This window comes from Thamnophis elegans, chromosome 3, assembly GCF_009769535.1.
Source record: "Thamnophis elegans isolate rThaEle1 chromosome 3, rThaEle1.pri, whole genome shotgun sequence".
In the NCBI taxonomy this organism is placed as follows: domain Eukaryota; kingdom Metazoa; phylum Chordata; class Lepidosauria; order Squamata; family Colubridae; genus Thamnophis; species Thamnophis elegans.
Window position 1 is genome coordinate 28,149,001 of NC_045543.1, and position 15,425 is coordinate 28,164,425.

General features: G+C 35.1%; 1 protein-coding gene across 3 annotated transcripts in view; it reads right to left on the reverse strand.

The window, feature by feature from the left end:
• Positions 1-15,425, reverse strand: part of EHBP1 (EH domain binding protein 1) — a 255,357-nt gene that overhangs the window by 131,952 nt on the left and 107,980 nt on the right. The gene's annotated exons all lie outside the window — the stretch shown is intronic.

The window sequence follows — 15,425 nt, forward strand, 5'->3', positions numbered from 1 at the left end:
CCACTGGTTAATTGTTCTCATTGTTAGGAAATTTCTTCTTCGTTCTAGGTTGCTTCTCTCCTTGATTATTTTCCATCCATTGTTTCTCGTCTTGCCCTCTGGTACTTTGGAAAATAGGTTGATCCACATTTCTTTGTGGCAGCCCCTCAAATATTGGAATATTGCTTGGTCATGAAATGCTGCTCTCACAACTTGAGACAGACCAACTACACACACTACATTCCAGACTCAAGAAGACCTAAAAGAACAACAGATGTGCAACCAACCTCTGAAGCTGGAATGTCATACCACCCTCCCAATTACAGAGTACAGATGCTGATATGAGGCATAAGATCACAGATGTATCAGCTGCAATCAACCCTTGATACCATTTATCAAGACTCATTGGAGAAATACCATTAGATAGTGTGCTACAAAATGCCAATTGAGCCATCCTGACAATCCCTACTATGATAATAACTCAAACAAATGAACTGGTACTGAACAACAGTACACAATAGGATCTCTACAGGTAAGATAAGTATCAGATGAGATTTGATCCTTGATCACCCTTTTCAAAGGTGGTGTGCTAACTACTAAGCTCTCTCCCTCTCTCCCCCCCACTTTCCCCCCTCTCTCTCCCTCCCTCCCTCCGTGTAAATCAGGCATTGGACAAAAATCTTCACAACAAAGCATAGCCTATCCTAGTGAAGAGACTTTAAACTGCATGATACCGATGTTTTTCATTTTGAGATGTTGCTTTCATACTGCTTTTTATATTTTAATCTTTGGGAGAGTTGAAGCAAAATACTTTAAATCAATAATATTTGTAATTGTTTGGTTAAATTGTTAAACACTCCCACCTCCTGACAGACTATTCTGTTAGAATGCTCTTACTATTTACTGTATGTCACATTTATAAATAATTCCAAAGTTAAACTAAACTAATTTATACTTTAACTTAAAGTGGCTACCAAAACAAATCTAATAATGTTCTTAATTATTCTTCACTGAAATTTGTGAAGCAAATCTGTTCTCTCTTTTTTTAATGAGGCATAGTCATTAAATGAGGCATACTCATTAAATTATGACTGATTTCTCAAAAAAAAAAGACTGAAATAAAAATTGCTTTAAAAAAACCCAAGTGGGAAATTTGTACATCTAAAACAACATATAAAATAAAAATGAAAAAAAGCTACAAGCATGATTAACAAAAGGGACTGAATATACATTACGTAGATCTAGATCTGGTATCTAGGTGTACCTGATTATCTTTTAGACTAGATTTATTTTTGTACATTCGTTATTCACTTCCTGATAAAATTTTATTCGTGTGTGTGTGTGTGTGTGTGTGTGTGTATGGCCCTCTCCTCTACAGCGACTTGCTTTAAGCAACCTCACATCAAGAATCCTCCCACGTTCAATGCCGGCTATATCTGTTGCTCTTTCCTATTGTTGAAAATTCCATCCTTAATCCTATTTGACTTTATTCATACAAAGGTCATCCTGAATTCAACAAATGCAGGAGCGACAGCAAGCACACTGGTGAACACAGCTAAAAAGATGCTGTGGTAGAACATACAGCTAGCATGCTGGCACTCTCTCAGGAGCCCTTGACTCCATTATGCTGGCTTCCACCCCTCAAGGCTGAACTGCTGGAGAAAATGAAACATAGTTCTTTTGGCATTTCACAAACAAAATTCATTCAAAAAGTGTAGATTCTTCTTGATTTTGGAAGACAGCATTTTCGCTTTTCTTTTTTGCCCCCAAGTAGGAATATGTGGGCTTCTTCTAACTGCTGGTTCTTGTGTACACAAAAGCAAGATATCTGAAAGATTAATTTAACTCTATAGGATTCCAAATACTGATCAGGATGACTTTCAGGCTTGTTACTTCCCGCTGCACAAAAATCTCAAACCCAGACATGGAATTAATTAATCCTGCTTTTAAAAAACCCTTTAAAAATAAAATTAAACAACCTTTGCTCCAGCTTGGAATTGCTAATTTATTACTAGATCAAGGTATTTAGAAAAGTGGATGAGAACAGATAACACCAGAAATTGTATCTTGCATTATTTTTCCTCCTGTATTTTCCTGATTTTTTTTTAAAAAAATATAAATATGCATATAAACCTATGTTATTAGGTTATTGGTCTTATGACAACTACCTGACAAATAAAACAAAACAGAAAACAAAACATTACTACCATTAATGCAACCCCCAAAGACATTAACAGTTGTTTCAGAGTGAGCTGAATTAAATATTTGAATTTGTTTATTTAACTTAATTCAACTTATTAATTTGGCTGAAAATGTGTGTGTGTGTGTGTGTGTGTGTGTGTGTATATGTACATGTATATACATATATATATATCTCCATATTTTATTCTAAACCAAACAAATCCTGCCAGCAGAGAAAAGCCAAACCCAGCCTTCAGGCAAGTGAAGAAACTCTTGACTGCTTTGCCTATAGAGAAATATTTCACATGGGATGATTTATTAGCAGCTCAAAATGGTTTTGAAATGACAGTACAAGTGTTTAACAGGAATTACTTTAAAAACCCTCTCCCAAAGCTCCCTTTTTTCCATAGCGCTTAGTTGCTAGATTTATATCCTGTCCTTCCACCAGGAACTCAAGGTGCCTTGCATAGCATTTACCTCCTCCAAGATTTTCCCCACACTAAACCTGTAGGTTAACTTCTAGGGTGGGAAAAAATGGTCTTGGACCTGGAGCTCCCCAATCCTAGGCTAGTATATCAAATGATTGTAATCTACGATGCACCATCCAAATGTAGCATATTAGAATGTGGGAGCTAAGAAAAACTGTTGGAAATACTCACATTTTGCATCCACCCTGTTCTGTGGGTAAATAGATGCAATGCCACATCCTCTTGCATAGAATTTTATCTTGTATAGATAGAATTCTATCTTGTATAGAATTCAAGATAAGAGAAGAGCTTCCACAAAAATCATAGGCAATTGCATCCTGGTAAGATGATTATTTTCTCCGGGTTTGTTAGTATGCATGACTTTGTTGATTTCACTTGTACTCCAACCAAAACACTTGACAAATGACCAAAGCTTTCAGATCCATCCACGGAGACACAAATCCCTTATATATTTTCATAATGTTAAACTCAGTGACAAAATAATCTCATCCCTTCTAAAGAGGCCTTCCTCTTCTGCCTTAGTTTCATATGCATGCCTTTTCTCTTTCTTCTGCATGCCTTGCTTTGCTTAAGAAACAAAGCGACAGTAAGAAATACATTAAAAATTTTTTTCCAATTTGCATATTCATATCTACATTTTAAAATGCATATTGAGAATGATCACGAATCAATAATAATATTAAAATAAAGCAAATTCCTATCAGTAATATTCTCAGCCTAATTCAAATGATTTGATTTTATTAGAACACTATTTTCCGCTTTAGTCTTGACATCCTATAGTTTACTATCTTTCTTCTAGTTTTGGTTGTGTCATTAAGAAGAATAGGAAAGAGAGTTACAAGATCTTAATATGACATTTCTGCAGGTTCCAAAGGCAGAAGAGATTTGAAATACTTCTTGAAGACCTTAAATTGTAATCTCTGGCTAGTAAACTCTAAGACAAGAATTCTTACAGAGCACTGTGTATTTTAAAGGACCTATTTATGTTAACTCCCATTTTCTAAGCCAATTACTTCTAAGTTATAATTTAATGTATGAAAGATGCAACAGTCAATGCAAAAATAGCAATCTGAAACGCCCTTATCTAGAACAAGATTCCACTGGGGTTTGAACAAGGATTTCAAGTTCATATTTTGTCTTCAGTTCATGAAATCCTCATTCATAGCAGACAGAATATAGTATTGAATATACTGCTTTTTCTTCTGAAGCTTTTATCAACTGTTATGAGTCATGGAGATTTAAAATCTGCCATCAATTATTGATGTCAGGCAAATTGGCAGACATTTTTTTAAAATTTTTTTTACTCCATTGGGTAAGCCTAACAGTTCTCCATTTAATGTTTCTACTATTTTTCTGGCTTGCAATAGAAATTGGATAATAGTTTGTGTTTTGTCTCTATTATATACATTTGAAATGTCTGTTTAAAAACTGAAATAAAAGTCACTGAATATAGTGAGAAAGTAGAAGAATAGACTTTGGAGGATTGTGCTACAGAAGATGATAAAAACTTACAAATACTTTTCTGGATCCAATCTTAAGTGAATGGCTCCGTCTAGGTAGAGCATGCTAGGATTACAATGTATCTACTAAACAATGTCGGGAACGAGTGAGTTAGAATCATCTTTCATGTTAGAAGCACTGATACACTGATGTGACATTCTAGCCTAAAGTTGCAGCATCTTTTCTCGGAGCAATAAATCAGGATTAAAAATATATCAGTAATTGTCCCAGACAGATTAAGATCATAGCAAAATGAACCCTGTTTTTCTACTTGTTGGCTGAGTTAGAAAACTAACTGGAGATATCCTTGCCACTTTCTCTGCGATGGCCATCTCCCAACATCTTCCCTAAATTATTATCTGCAGGTCAACCTGACTGAATATTGTCAAATTCTAAGTATGATGTATGGGCTAACTACACAGTTTTGAGAATTTAAAAGCTAGACTTCAACTTTGCTAAAAGAGTTGGCATAAAATTAATGTTCAAATCAAATACAATTTGGTCATAATTACAAAGATGGGAGCGTGGTGACTCATCAGGTTAGAAAGCTGGGCTGCCAATTGGCAGGCACATGTTTGAGACTGATTGCTGCCATGGAGTGGGGCCCATCACATGCTCCAGCTCCTGCAGACTCAGTAGTTCGAAAGTGGGCGACTGTGAGTTTAATGGGGACCACTTCGGTGGGTAACTTCACAGGGACACAAAAGGAGTCCTCAGCTGGATGTCCCTTGGGCAATGGTGATGGCACTAGCAAATCCTTTCACCATGGAAGCACTTTGGTGCTTCTGACATGGAAAAAAACATTACACAGATTGGCTTAGCCTAGCTGACAATACACATTTCATCTGGTAACTTTAGGAATAACTTATTCCTAAAGGTGGCAAATTATATTTTGCCAGCAAGCTGCAATAGATATTGGTCTATTGGGGTCAACATTCAAAATGCTGGTTATGACTAGTAAAGCTCTTCATGATTTGGGGACAGGGTGTTTGAAAAATCAACCTCTCAGATATGAGCCTTATTAGCTTTCATCTTCTGTAAGAAAAACTGTCCTGTTGGTCAACAAGAATTAAAAATAGGTCTAGTTTATGGTCCTCGCTTTCTTTGTCATCTGCCACTTTTTTTAGATAGCTTTAAAAACTGAAATAACCTGAATTTAGTGGTTGTTTGTGTCTTTCTTATTGGTGCATATTAATTGATGTACAGTAGCCGTAACTGACTTTTTAATTATGTATAAATTGCTGCAGCCAGAATTTTAATTAATATTTTATTGTTAGCTGTCTTGAATTCTATTTTTAATAAGGTTATAACTTTAAATAATCACCAATATTATAAACCTGAAAATATTTTATCTCATTCATAAATTTTACATTAAAAGAAAATATAAAAAAATATTTTTATATGGGGAATGGAAGGATTTATATTCCCTGCAGTCATTGATATGATATGATATAATATAAATATATTATTTCCTTGCAATCATATGTATCAAAGTGCTAACAACTAGATAAGATTAAGGATAATAAATGCTTCTATTCTCCACCATTCAGTCAGAACTGAAGATACTTCTTGGATGGAAGTGAAACATCTTCAAGAGAAATAACACAGAAAGTCCGGTTGCTTTTGGGATGACTGATTCAAGGTCATCAAATTGCTTCTGTGTCTAAGGCAGGACTAGAATTCCCAGGTTCCTGTTTCTAGCCTGATATCTTAACCACCACAGCGCACAGGCTTTCATATACTAATACTACAAAAAGTAAAAACCAACCAACCCTCAGCAAGCTGTTCCAAAGGAGGGATACCCTATAAGGAAAGCCTGCTCTGATGAATTTCCCCTTCCCTTGTTTATTGTAAGCCGCCCGGAGTCCTTCGGGAGTGGGCGGCATACAAGATCAATAAACTAAACTAAACTAAACTATCAGAGAGGTACAATGCCAATAAGAGGTAGATGCAATCTGAACCACTTTTCAAGAATGCACAGCCCTAATATAGCAATAGCACTTAGACGTATATACCACTTCATAGTGCTTTACAGTCCTCTCTAAGCAGTTTACACAGTCAGCATATTGCCCCCAACAATCTGGGTCCTCATTTTACCCACCTCGGAAGGATGGAAGGCTGAGTCAACCTTGAGCTGGTGAGATTTGAACTGCCGAACTGCAGCTAGCAGTCAGCTGAAGTAGCCTGCAGTACTGCACTCTAACCACTGCGCCACCTCATCTCTTATATTATGTATAAGTTGAAACAGGAGAGCCATGTTAATTTATGGTAACCAAACAAGGACAAAGGTAATATTAGAGCATTTCTATTGCTCAGGATACTATACTGCAGCGATGACGAACCTTTTTTGGCTAACGTGCCATAAGTGGGGGAAGTGCAGGGGGTCGTGCACGAGCGTGCCGCACCCATAATGCAATGTGCGACACCCCCCAGTGCGCATGCGCACACTACAGGCACCCCCCCCATTTTTGCATCCTTTTTTCACCCTCCCCAGGCTCCAGAGGCTTTATAGGAGGCTGGGGAGGATGAAAAAAGCCTCCCCACCTGGAGGCCCTCTGGAGGCTTCAGGGACCTTCAGTAGGCTTCCCTGAAGCCTCGAGGGCAAAAAAAGACCCTACGAAAAAAGACCCGTTCCCGAACTTCCAGTTTGCCCATAGGGACAGTTTTTCGTGCTCCGGAGGCTTCCCTGAGGCCAGAGGCTTCCCACCTCTGGAGGGCCTCCGGGAGGGCTCTTTTCGGCCTCCCCAGGCTCCTGTAAAGCCTCTGGAGCCTGGGGAGGGCAAAATATGGCTTTAAAAAAGGGTGAACTCAACTGGCCAGCGCGCATGCGCGCTGGCCAGCTAACAGGGCAGCGCCTCACGTTCCCTGACAAATGGCTCCGCGTGCCACCTGTGGCACACGTGCCATAGGTTCCCCATCCCAGCTATACTGTATCGCAAATCGAAATTACAAGTGTTAAAAAGTTTTGAGCAATCTCAAAAGGTCTTGACAAAGACAATATATTGCTATCTAATAAATTACTATTGTTAATTGATAAGGTAATTTGTCTGGCATGTATCCAGCATTTCCATAAAAAAAAACTGTCTTTCTCTCCTTTCCATCTCCCACTTCATCCCAATTTAAACCCTTTGGCCACTTTATGCACCAGTGAAGTAAGCTGTACCTCATGAAAGCTCTTAGTCAGAAATAGTATCAGAAACCCATGATAAATGTTTAGGGTAAATACATCCCTTAATATTTGGTGATGAAGAATGATCAATTGTAGGCAAGTATCATTTATTTAAATTTATTTGAATATTGTGTTCAAATTTATCTGACACAAATGAAAAAAATTACTGCTGGTGGAATCCTGTAAAAAAGGTCGTGTCAAGGTGATGCTTTGACTGGTGCTCCCCAGATTTGAACAGAAGCAACCAGGAATGACCGAAGATGGCCCTTGGATGACCATGTATTTGCTGAGAAGAGGAATATAAATGATAGCAATTTCCAGTAAGAGTGATTGGAGGATGGGTCCTCCACCTTTTCCTGTGTTTTATTTTTAAGGCGTGCCTTAGTGGAAGTGATCTGATTTGATTTACATTTGCATCAGCTTTCTACTGCAAGGATTTTGTATTTCACTAAAAAAACTTTGCTGTTTTATTTTTAATTTCTATAATCTGGTCTTTTTTTTTCCTTCCTAAAGAGACGGGGATTTTCTCTCTCTTTTCTATTTACTCTCTATCATGGAAAATATTATCTTAATTTTTCCTGTGGACATTTTGTTGTGGGACATCTACAGTCCTTCAGAAGGATTGCTTGTGTTTTGTTGTGAAAGTCCAGCTATAAAAGAAATGTGGATTGTATTAAAAATGAAAACAATAATAAATTAAGAATTTTGAATACTATATATTATACCCTGTTTTCCCCAAAATAAGACCTCCCCGGATAATAAGCCCTCCCCGAAAATATTGCAACACAGCAGCAGCCACGAGATGACCACACTCGCTGCCTCCTGCACCTCAAAAATACTAAGACCTCCATGAAAATAAGGCCAAGTGCTTATTTCAGGGGTCAAAAGAAAATAAGACCCTCTCTTATTTTGGGGGAAACACGGTATACTCTTTACAATGCTCACAAAAAGAGACACAAAAGAAAGGAGCCAGATAAACTTAATATCAAAGCCTTTTTTGAAGCCTTTGGGAAAAATATGCTTTTCAACTTCTAAGCTCTGAATGAAAATTTAGATAAAAGATTTGATGATTTCACAAGAATCATAAATCAACCTAAGGATGATACTCAGGTACAGGTAATAGCAGCTAAATTAGATTTGCAATTAGGTGGTTTTGAAGTCGATTTATTGCTGACAGAATTGAAGGAGGAGGAGCTTTGCTTGAGAACTGCAGGCTTGTTGGAAAAGGCTGAAAGGGGCATGAATGTAAGAGATGGCAGTATGGATCAGCGATGAACTGGACTTTCTTAAAGAAAACTGATGGAGATTGTGGATTAGATTTATTATATTCAATCAGAAGATAACCATTAGGATATATTGTGTTCCAACTTGCATGAAAAACTTCTGATCAACAAATGTTGTATCAATCTTCACAACAGATTACTATGTTTTTGAGGGATGAGATGCAATTGTTTAGAAAGATCCCAGTTATAATTTTAAGGAAAAGTTTTATTATTAAGAATCAGTGGAAGATATTTGATCCTGGACAGATCAGAGATAATGATTGCAGTGATTTATGGTAGATTAGAAGCCGTTATAAACTTTCTGTGTGTAAAATATAGAAATAGATTGTTAACAGAGGCCTTTGAAGTTTAGTTTTATTGTTGGGTTTACCTGCTGTTTTTTTTTTTACAGTAAATAGAAGTTAAGTCAAATTATCTGGGCAAATAAAGCTGCAGAAGTTTATAAAGTGTAGATCTGTTTTGCAAGTGGGGGGGAGTGAAACTATTATTGTTGAAATATATTTATCAGTATTTAATTGGGGGGACAATATATATGTATGACTTTTTATGCACTTTTTTGTTTTTCTTAGTTTTTGCTTTGTTATTTCCCCACTTTTGTACTGAAATTTGTATTTTAACTTTGGAAATAAAATTAAAAAATATTTAAAAAATTACAATTGGAAAAACCAAACATGGATGGTTTGAGATTTGGCCATACACTTGCCGAATTTAAGAAATGTTTGTTTTTTCCTTTAAAAGAAAAACTTTTCAGCCACCCACGTTTTTTTTTTAAAAAATGTGTTGAAATCAAATGGGATGCTTTCACCTTGGGGTTATGGTTATAAAGCAGTTGCAAGTCTTTGATGATTGGTATCTCTCTTTTATATTAAAGTATACCATATTTTTAGATTGACGATCTGATTAAAATAAACTTCTAAAAGTATTGTTAATATTTACATCAATATGAACTATAGCTTCAGTTGTACAACATATTTATCTCTGATATATCAAAGTATACCATATTTTCAGGTTGATGATCTGATTAAATTTATGAACTTTTAAAATTATTGTTAGATTTCGCATCAACATGAATCATAGTTTCAGTTGTACAAGAAATTTAAATCTTATCATACTATGCTAAATCAAAATCACATAATCTGACTACAATTTAATGTCCTTGATAAAAATACTTTTTAAAAGTCCAGCATTAGTAATTCTGTTTTAAATTGTTAAGACAATTTGTATAAGATTTTTTTTCATAGAATGTTTTTAAAACTCAATGGAAATGTTATTAATAATATTAATTGCTGTATTACCTTACAAATTTGCTTTAATATGTTGCATGTACTGTAGAATATATTGTTTCTCATACAAATCAGTAGGATGTTCCTCCTTTTGAACTTGCTTACTAAAAGTTATAATTAAACTTTGATGAACGTACAAGATAAAGAACATAAAGCAACCTTAAAGATTGCATAGAAAAGCTGTACTGGACTTCATTTAGCAATTAAATTTCTTTCTCACAAAATATTTGAAGAAATAACTTACCTTTAAAGAATAGTAGCATAAATAAAATATTAAATTGATGACCAAGAAGAACAATCAAACTGAATCTAAGACACAACACATTAGGGGGAAATATGTGGGATATGTCAGTAATAAAAGGGTATATAAGCAAATCCATGCTCAATGCATGCAAATTGTATCGGAAACTGCATGTACTATCCCATCAAATGTTCTGAGAACAATGAGAAACATTTATCTGGCACTATTATTGTTAGGTAATAATTTCATTTATAATTTTGCAATAGACTGTAGTATTAAGCCGTTGGTACATTTTCCTATTAAAAGGTTGTTAAGCGTATAAATAATATATTCTGCTTAACCTAATGTCAAAGATTGTAACAAAAAAAGGGAATCTGCTGAAAATTAAAATTATTTGGCCAAACCTTGTTGTCAAATTGCAAAAGATGTACTTTTCCATGTTGTTCCAAAAATGGAGAATATTATAGCACCTGAATAAAGTCACAGATTCTTATTGTATCATCATTGGCTTAAGGAATTCATTGTCACAAAACGTAATGCTGGTTACTAGCTTTTAGGGCTTTACTGTATTCTATACAATATTCACGAAGTAAAGACTACTCAATTAAGGCCCTTTAATAGGAAAGTCTTAGGTTCATTGGGTATGTATTTCTGAATAGTAGATATTAGATGGCAATCCACAGAAAATAGCTCTGAATACTTATTTTGCCATTTCTATTTCAGATGCCAAGTGTTTGACTGAGGAAACATTTTCCTATGCATCCACGACAAATTAAAAACATCTCTCAGTGGGTCACATAGAAAAATACATTATAAAATAAACTTTGTACAAAAATATGCATTTATGGGAGTCAACCATGAGCTCCAAATGTTCTATTGATATGTATTTCTATTCTATATATTTCTAGGTGACTTATAGGGATATCAGGACCATTTTTATCATGCATATGGTAAAATCATACATCAAGAAATATACCACATTAATATTTGTAGAACAAAAGCTTTTTCAAATCAATACATAGAGGAAGGAAGATGGAGGAAGAATGAAGGAATTAGAGATAATGGTTGGAAAGGGAAAGGAAAAGGAAATGGCATTGTACAAACAATTATATTTTAAAAGAATTGCTAAAACCTAGGCTGGGAGGAACATGCTGACTAGAGCAAGAATTCAGTTGCTGTATTTTAAAATTGATATTTCCAGCCTAGTAGTTAGATGCCGATGTGATTACATGATTGAGAATAGTCCTCAAAAAAATGAAACGGCAAACACTGTATTCACATATATTTTCTATGTTTTGTAGAGCTTCATAGCTGCTATACATAAGGTGACCACATGTCCCGATTTCTAACAATTTGTCCCGTGTCCCGGGGTGTTTTAAAAAAGTCCCAATTTTCTGGCTTCATGTTGAAAGCCTAGTGGATTTGCTTAAGAAATCCTAACCGGGGCAAGACAAAAGACACTCTGTCTAACCTCTCTCTCTGTCTCAGTACTTTCATTGAAGATATTAAAACGTTAAAGCAAGAAAACAGACCCCCCCCTACCCTTTTACCTCCTTTTATAAGAAAAAATGACCCAGTACCATAGAGCTCCAGGAAATACTTTGGCTAGAAAAGTAGCAACTGTTCCTTCCTGGATTTCCCAGATGGGAGGGGCACGGAGGTTGGAGGTTGGCTCGTGTGGGAAAAATGGTGGCTCCTCATTTTTCTTTGAAAAATATTTCCCTGGGACTATTTCATCATTTTAATTTGCTCAGTTCTTTGTATTAACATCTACATCATTCTGGATTGACTTGGAGTGCCTGCCTGCTGGTAAGTGAGCTGGGTTTTTTTCTTTTCTTTTTTTAATATATTTTAAAATAATATTTTATTTATTGTGCATAAGATTTTTTAAAATAGTTTTATTCTGCGTGGATTCTTTTTTTAAATTGTCTTAGACTATTTAAAAAAAGATTCTATCCAAAATAAATTGAAGTGAAACCATTTTTTAAAATTCTATGCACAATACTTTGAAATATATTGTGCATAGAATTTTTTAAAATAGTTTTACTTCAATTTATTCTGTGTGGAATAGTTTGAAATGTTTTAGTTCAATTTATTCTGTGTGGATTCATTTTTAAAATTGTCTTAGACTATTTAAAAAAAGATTCTATCCAAAATACAAAATACCAGCTGCAGTTATTCACTTAAGAACTGTGGCAAGAAAGGTAGTATAGTGACCAAAGTTACAATGGCACTGAAAAAAGTGACTAATGACCATTTTTCACCCTTAGCGACCATTTTCACACTTAGTGACCGTTGCAGCATCCTCATGGTCACGCGATCAAAATTTTGATGTTTGGCAACAGATTCGTATTTATGATCGTTTCAGTGTCCTGGGGTCATGTAATTGCCTTTTGTGACCTTTTGAAAAGTCAAATGGGGAAACCAGATTCACTTATGTTACTAACTTATCAGCTGCAGTTATTCACTTAAGAACTGTGGCAAGAAAGGTGGTATAGTGACCAAAGTTACAATGGCATTGAAAAAAGTGACTGATGACCATTTTTCACACTTAGCTACCATTTTCACACTTAGCGACCGTTGCAGCATCCTCATGGTCACGTGATCAAAATGTTGATGTTTGGCAACAGTTACAATTTATATTTGTAAATTGTAGTTATGTTGAAATAAAAAAAATATTACAATACTATTTTTGCGTTGTATGCAAATTTTTGTTGCTCCGTATAAAATTTTTAATCAAGCCCCCCCCCCCCCGGTCAATGGTGTCCCTCTTTACTAATCTGAAAATCTGGTCACCTTAGCTATACAAGAATATAAGAGTTGCACATAAGAGAGTAAGAATAATAGGGAAGACTATTCAGAACTGCCTTACTGAGGGAAGAATAAGAAATTATATATAATTATATGCAAGAAACTATATGTAAATAGAAAGCATCAACATCAGAAATAAAATATACTAAATAATTAAATAGGTTTTCCATACCCCAGATAATACTCACAAATTGTCTCTTTCCCACCCATATTTTTAAACAGGACAATAATCATGCATAATAAACCGGGATGTTTTTTGAATGAAATGGGAAAGATGGAATAAAGTGGTTTGTTGATACTATGCCTGATCTAGCCAAAAGGCTGAGAATTGGGTATTAACAATTGTTTAGCTCCATTTATTCATAGAAAACCCATTTAGGATTTGATCAGGTAACCTTCTTCCTTTTCCATTGGAAAATTTAAGCCAAACTAGATTTGGAGTAAAGGATAGTAGCTATGGACCCTGAATCAACTAAATAAGAAGATTAAAAGACACCCACACCATATACAACTTGTCATACATCTTCACAAGTCGTTTTTTTTCCCTATCCTGAATTTAAGTGTCAGCATCTTATCTGAACTTTCGACCAAATTGGTCTGTTTGTTAATCTAGATCAAAAACCAAGTAAGATGCTTCTGTCTTATCACAGAAACTCTACTGCAAAGAAACCTAAGCTTATGTGCTCAAATACAGCACGTTTTAAAAGTGCAATTCTACACTCAGGTTGCCAGGCCTCCTTTCTCTGTATTTTGTCCTGCTAATAAAAAAACACTCCCCAGGGAAGCTTCTGGTATCAAACTCTTTCTATCTTGTTTGAGAGAATTGAGGCCCTTGAGGGACAGGGATTCATCAGCAACTCTTCTGCCTAATTAAGTAGCAGTTTGATAGATTTGACAAGGACTTCCATTCAGCTCTTAACTGAAATGATGATATCTAAAATACACCGCTCTTAAAAACAGCTACAGGTTTTTAAAAAGGGTCTGGAAGCCATGGCGAAAGATGTCCCCTCCCCTACCTTTTCTGCCTTAAAATGAAAAGCACAATCATGCAAGTAAGTTTCAAACAATAGATTACCAAGAAAAGCTTAGGTTAAAGAAAAAAATGGTATTCTTGTGCGCTATTTATTCATTTCTTGCAATATTATTGCATGCAATTTGTACTTCAGGCTTATAAGTTATAAATTGAAGACAGAACTATTAAGCTTGTTGTTGTTATTTGAAGAACAATGAAGTAATTAGTAATGTGACTAATTTCCAAACATTTATCTGCTCTAGGTTTGCTCAATGTGAACTAGGAATCACAATGACACGCAAAACTTGTCTACTATTGTTTAAAAGTAAGGGGTTCTATATTAATAACACCTTTTTTCTCCCTCACATACAGCAGTCTTTGGATGAATAAATGAAAGGGAAGAAGCAATTGTTCAACTGAATTCAATTGTTCAATAGAAGATATTGCTCTTGTGCTTCCACGCTAGATGTACTTGAAAAAAACTTTTAAGCATTAATTAATACACTTAAGGTCCAGCAAATTCACAGAATAGAAGAAACAGAAGCACACCATTTTGTTCAAAAAGAATGAGTCATCATACTGCAGACAGGCTGAATTAGAATGAAAGGAAACTATTGGAAGTTTCCAATTGCTCTATCTGGGGAAAGCTTATCTAAGGTAAGAAAATATAAAGAAAATATTAAAAACAGAATTACTAAATGGGTTGGATCCAGACTTCGATTCTCTTGGTATTCCCATCATTGAAGCAGAATTCTCTTAGAGAAACTTTTCATCTGGAAGCCTATGCTTCGTAAATCTCCCCAAAGAGTTGGAGAGGGCTGTCAAAGTTGTCTCCTTCCTTTCTGCTCAGATAATTCCTATGCTAATTCTAAAGTTTTCCATAGATTGGAGCCTTTACATTTTCAGGACAAAGTCCACATCAGATCCAATGTTATTCTATAGGCATTAGGAAAATTCCAAGTTATGTAACAATTTGGATTCTGCAACTAAAAGTTGTATGTTACCTACCTCTAATTTTGTTGCTGTTTCTTAACAAGTTTTCTAACAAATGCATCAACATTTCTTAAAATTGTATTTTAAAACTAAATTTACTTCCCCAATATGATATGGTTTAGATGATAGTAATTTCTTACACCTGGGAACACTGTTTATTTACCCTTGCTCTGAAAGTCTACTCATTTGTGAAAAATCAAATAATTTTTAAAAAATCGTTACAAGAACAATCCAGAATAATTTTACTTCGAAGTAAAATACTTTGCTCAGTGGGATTTAATCCTTGGTTAGCATACATAAAATTATAGTCATCATGCTTCAAATTCTAGGCTGTATAATCTGCATTTCACTGCATTTCTTTGAGATATTGCCATTTATTTCAAAGAGTTTAATGTTGTTTTCAAGATTTGTAACTGAATAAAGTACAAGTTCCAGTATGTTTTGAATGTTGTGCCTAGACCTGATGGCAAACATAAATAAATAAA